Consider the following 6,000-nt stretch of genomic DNA (forward strand, 5'->3'; position numbering starts at 1 on the left):
TTTATTTTAAAAGATGAAAAAACCCAGTCCCAAGCTTCAATGCTCCTGGCCAATCCCGCCGCATATGAATAAGGCGGATGTTGCAACCCAGATTCACACCTTAGTCTTATCTACTGTAATTCATTGTACTACTACAAAACCGTATGATATTGAGAACAGTGATTTTACCAACCTGTTCTGTGTAAATGCTGTTATTCTAGTGGTTGGTAACAGTTGTGTCTCTTGTTGTTTTTGCACTGCATATGCCCTGTTATATTTGTACTATGTTGTAAACGGAGTCCACAGCACAATAATTTCACACGTGATACTTGTACCATGGAGTGACAATAAAAATCTTGAATCTTGAATTCAACAACAAACAAAATCAAGCGATTTTTGTTGTTGTTGTTGCTTTGATCTAGTGATCAAATAGAAGTATTTTTTCCCCGAGTCCCGGGACTCTGTAGTCAGCAAAAACATTAGCACAACATCTTTGCGGACGGCTCACCAGCCAAGAACAGAGTATTATAGACGGTTTTCACGGAATTGTCAGTCCTGCTGTGACGTTTTCGGATATGTCTTGTAGTAGCAAACACTGCAACAGGAAGTGAGCTGGGGTTCAATTTAGAAGTAAAACAGTCTATAGTCGATTTCTCAATGATCAAATCGGGCAGCTTTTTAAGGTGAAATAATTGCATACATCATATGGACGACCAACCCAAATCCCCCCCCCCCCCAACAATAACAACGTAGCCTACAAATTGTGATTTCACCAACCTGTTCTGTGTGGCTTTATCTCAGGCCTCAAAACGACATCCAGCAGCCTGCGCTGTCGGTCGATCTCTTCCTCGTACTCTAATACAGTTTTTACAAACACTCCTAATATTTCCTCAGCAGCCGCAGTTAGTCGCTCGTTGACGAACGTCCTCAAACTCTGGACTGTAGACATTTCCACTGAAGTAGACAAGCGATACTGTCTGTACAAGGAACGCAGCTAAAGCAACTCTTTCAGCTAAGCTAACTAGCTTTCGAGCTAGAAGAAGCTGTGTTCATTGTTTACTTCCGCCGGATAAATTGCAAAATCGCAAACCAACCTATGTAGGTGCACACCGCCACCTACTGCACCGGAGTATGTAGTATCACGATAACAATGCATAAAGCTTACATTTGATTTGATTTATATAACATTATCTTCGGTCTGTTACTTTAGTAAACCTATGTCCTGAACGAAGACACGACCTACTAATATCGCCTACTACGCCCTGTATTCCTTCAAGATTTCACTCACTTCAAACCTGCACAGTCTTTCCCTTTCCAATCAAATGTCCTCATTTATCTGAAGCACTCTTGTCCAAAGTGGACTTCAATCAGTCCCCTTATGTCCAAATCTAACATGAATTTAAAATAAATAAACAAAAACTCTCCTACTACTAGGATTATTTGAAATCGAGAATAGGAGCCACAAATAGAAAATCAACAAAAATTAAAAGTAAAATTTCGTAGAATTTACTTTGACCTATGAACTTACTTTTTCAGTTTTCCCATTTGTTTGCTTCAAATCATGTTGTATGGTCACGATTCATCTGTAGCTGGTTGGCTTGGTTCCAGGCTTAAAGGAGGACTTACCCCCTAGATATGTATTAGAACAGTGATTTGAAAATACCTATGGAAAAAACCAAGAAATGACATATACTCTTGTCTATACTAGACTCTTTGGCTGTGTTAAGTCAAGATTTTTTTTCGGAAATCGACGCCATTACAGTTTGCCTACTGCCTCAAAAATAATTTATTTGAGAGGGGCAATATCTTTATAATTATCAACAACTAGCCAACGCTGGTGGCCTGTATGGAAACAGAAAATCCTGAAATGGTTGATAGTTATATCAATTTGGCCATTCAGTGGCGAACTAGAAATTTAATTATTTTTGTCCCATTTTGTCCCATGTGTGTGTGCGTGGCTTGTCTAAACTTACGTTAAGAGCCTCGCTGCTCGCAGCACACAGCACACAGTGAGGACAAACCTCTCGCTCTGGGGTAACACAATGCGAGATTTCTCCACGTAATTCCCTCGTCTAACTAGAGATAAACCGCGCAATGAAATCCGTTTTTAATTTTAGTTTGGGGGCTTTTCGTGATTCTTGTTAAAAGTTGTGCAAAGGTTTTCCTCTCAGCGCAGTGCAGGGCAGGCTGCGCCTCGTCCCTCCTGCCAGACCCAGGCTGGCGAAACAGCCTGCTGCATGCATGGGGCGCTCGTAACCTCACGGAGCAACAAACAAACAGACAGAAATAGCTGGTGTGCGATTTAGAGAATACAGTCTGAGATTGGGTACAGGATTGAGGGAATCCCGCATCTGTTTGCGAAGGTGCGACTGGACAGGACGCTTTTCACAGACGGGCACAGTAGTCGGAGCGAGGCGAGTGTCTCTCAGGGCTACTCAGGGCAGAGCTGCAGATCTCTCCTCCTCCTCCGCGCATTCAGTCTGTCCAAAATCATTACCGATATAATCTCAGTAGGAGGGATGCAGGGAAATATGATAGTAGCCGATGTGTTTAGAGAAGCTTTGTCACGTTGTCACGTCGTAGTATAGCGTTATATTTTACATGTGCGCTAAACTGCGACCATATTTGTTTGCGGAAATATCAGACTGCTCTCTCTGCTGCTCTCAGAGCACAGAGAGCCCAGCTGCTGCTGGCCTGCTGCGCGCGCCCGCGGAGCTTGGGGCTCGTCCATGTAACAGTACGACTCTCGCCTGCCTGGGCTGGAGACAGTGCTTGCAACTCGGACTGATAATATAAACATCATCATTCGAGCTTATCCAGGTAAGATATCAATAAAGTAATGACACATTCAGCGGGAAACTAACTATAATTAAGACATGTGCCAACTTTGACGACGTTTGGTTCAGTATTTTAAGAGCAAACTTCAATAGGAATAGGCTTGGAGTTCTGAGGAGCCGAAAGGGTACAGGGGGGGTAGGAGAGTAATTATCTTGAAATCCCATAGTCTTTGGGGGCACTGTGACGTCAGTGTGCCCCTAATCTCCCATTCATTTGAGAAAAAAAAAAAAAGCAGTCTTCGACCCTTAGAGGGCGCTTATGCCAGGTATGCTGCTGAAAAATGATACAAATGGTAAAATGGCAACAGTTTGGTGTCAAATGTGGAAATTCTGACCAGAATTCTTCACACATCACCCCCAAAGTCATATATATTGGTTAAAAGCTGAAAAAAAGTGTTTTGGAGGTAAGTTCTCCTTTAAGCAGTGAGGGAGGAGAGGACATGCCAGCAAAGGACGGCCCCGCGAAGGACACCCCTTAAAACAATTTATAGAAGGATTTTCTGAAATGTCAATTGAGAAATGAAGGGGACATTTACTTCCTACAACCAGAGCCAGGGGTCAATGGGCAGTCACTGTTGAGCTCTATAGCTACCACTGTATGTGTATGTCAAGTTACACTATTCTACTGTAAGAAGGATTCTTGTTGTACTAATACTTACCAATCTAAAATTGGTCACATCAATTAAATCTATAATTGTTTCTAAAGTTGCTCATCAATACTGAATAAATTCACATTTCTAGCCCTAATGACTGAGACTGAAACACAATCAGTTTTTTTTTTTTTACAAACATTTTAATTGTCATTAGTTGTAGGTACAAAACGTCCCTCACAAACAGCAAAGCTAATCACCAAATTGGTCATCAATACATTTTGTCAACCCAGTACTGTATTGACATAATGTGCAAGGTTCCTACACATTTTCCATTTCAAATTTCCAGAATTCTCTGTCAGACCATATTTAACATAAGTACACAAGGGTGTCACTTTAGTGTTGAAAAGTGGTGTGGACATGTCCCCATTGTAAATGACACCTATGGCCACAACACAATTTGGAGGTTTTGGGGTTGAGCCTCAGTGAAAACTTGGACTTTGAAGAACTTCTCAAGTGAAGACTGAAAAGCTCTGACAGAAATCGCTCGACCTTGTGAGACTCAGTGGCTCACAGAGTGTGACAGCTGCATGACAGTTTTGAGGTTGAGGGTTCGAGCATCAGTCAGTTTGAGAGTGATGAAAATGGACACCCAGACACAAGACTGGAAAGCTCTGAGAAAACCTGCCCTAACAAGTGTGACACAGTGGCTCACAGAGTTGGATTACTGCCCAGCAGTATTCAGCTTGCGGGTTCGAGCCTCTGTCAGTTTTGCAGCGTGTCGGTGGACTGGCTGGAGCTCCTGCACGGCTCCAGCCCTAACTCGAACCCCTAACCCTACCGGGCTGTCGGCACTGCGGGTGGTCGGCATAGCGAGCAGACCCCCTCTCCGGACCCGACAACGACAAAGCATTTGTCGGGTAGGGTCTGGGTGTTTAGAGACCTTCATTCCTGGATTCTTGAGATTTTCTATGCAAGTAACGTGACAGTACATCACAAAAAGAGCCAAATCCATTTAAAACTATAAACACCTTTGATTGTAGGCTTTGCAACTAGGTGGTGTAAGATGAGACAGCAATGCATAACACAGCAGGGGGTTCCAGGGGCGAAGAAAAGTGTGTACATTTTAAAGTAAAATGCATCAATCTGGTGCACTTTGAGAGCAAAATGAAGAAGTACACACATCGCATTAATATACTCTTTACTATGCTGTGGCTTTACAGTGATGAAACAAAATTATTCTCTCCATATTCTGTGAACAGTGTTACTCAACCACTGGGCCGTGGCCCACTGAGCCTCAGCGCGCCATCTAGTGGGCCGCGGATGACCTCTCACGGCAAGATATCAGAATGATAGCTTATCATTTATTTGGGAAGCTGGTCCCCAGAATTATTTCAACAAGCAGAAGTGGGCCTTAATTACAAAAGGTCAAAAATCCCTCCAAAATAGCACATTAAGACAACAAGACCTTGGGGAACACCATAGAAAAATACATCCTGTGAGAGGTCAAGGCACCCCTTTGAAAAAGTCCATGCCAGTTAATACCTTGATCAAATTTAGCCTAACTTTGGACAGTTATTTAGCCCACTTCCCGACAAGCTAGCAGGACATGACTGGTACCAATGGATGCCTTAAGTCTTCCAGTTTCATATGATCCCAGTATCTTCACTATAGCTTTAATCTGCTACAGCCTCTGAAAGGCAGCAATGTCGACCGCAGACATCAGTTTTAAATTGAATCTGACCACTAGGGGGTGCAACTGCACCCCTGTAAAATTGCCAGTGATTGGTAGACCATACCCAATCAATCATAACACTACCATGCTCCTCCCCCAGCGGGCCAGTAGCCAGTGTGTGGGCTGGTCAATCATGCAGAACTTCAACTCCAGTTTATTGTGTTTACAGTTTGCTCTCTCTGTTTGCATTTTGTTGTCGTGGAACTCTGTCTATATCGGGAGTACCGCTGGTGAATAGGGCCGGACACATAGGCTACACTGTAAAAAAATAAAAAATAAAAAAAATAGTCCAGCAGCCCAGCGGGAAAACCCCTGGTGCTGCCGATGGCCAGTTCTCCCCTGTGGGAAATAAAGTTATCTGCATGATCAAAAGCAACAGGATTCAGCAGAGAAAAGGAAACAGAATATAAGCACACCACTAGAATATGAAAGAATAAAAGTATAAATGACAGAATGTGGTATGCTGTTGCCCAGAAGCACAACTCCCACTGTAAAAAATCAAGTGAGCACTAACCCTCTAATCCTGCTTCACGAGACACAGGCCCCAGGTCATAAAAGACCATGGAGGGAAAAAATAAAGCTCAAGAGTCTTTAAGCACTGTCTGTGCAGCTCTAGTATGGAGTCATGTGCTTCCTCAGGTTTGAGATCCTGGTGAACCCTTCTGCACAGCTGCTGCATCTGTATGGTGTATGTGTAGTGTCCTCTAGAGAGTGGCATCAGCGGAGGACCAAAATGCGTGACTCATTAGCCAATGAACAGCCAGGAAGGGGTCTCGCACTACTTTTGAATGCTAAAATAAAGCTGATAATGTACAATTTGATTCAAGGAAAAAAAAACGTTCAAAGGACAACACAAACT

Source organism: Poromitra crassiceps, assembly GCF_964638095.1.
Source record: "Poromitra crassiceps genome assembly, chromosome: 10".
NCBI classification, from domain to species: Eukaryota; Metazoa; Chordata; class Actinopteri; order Beryciformes; family Melamphaidae; genus Poromitra; species Poromitra crassiceps.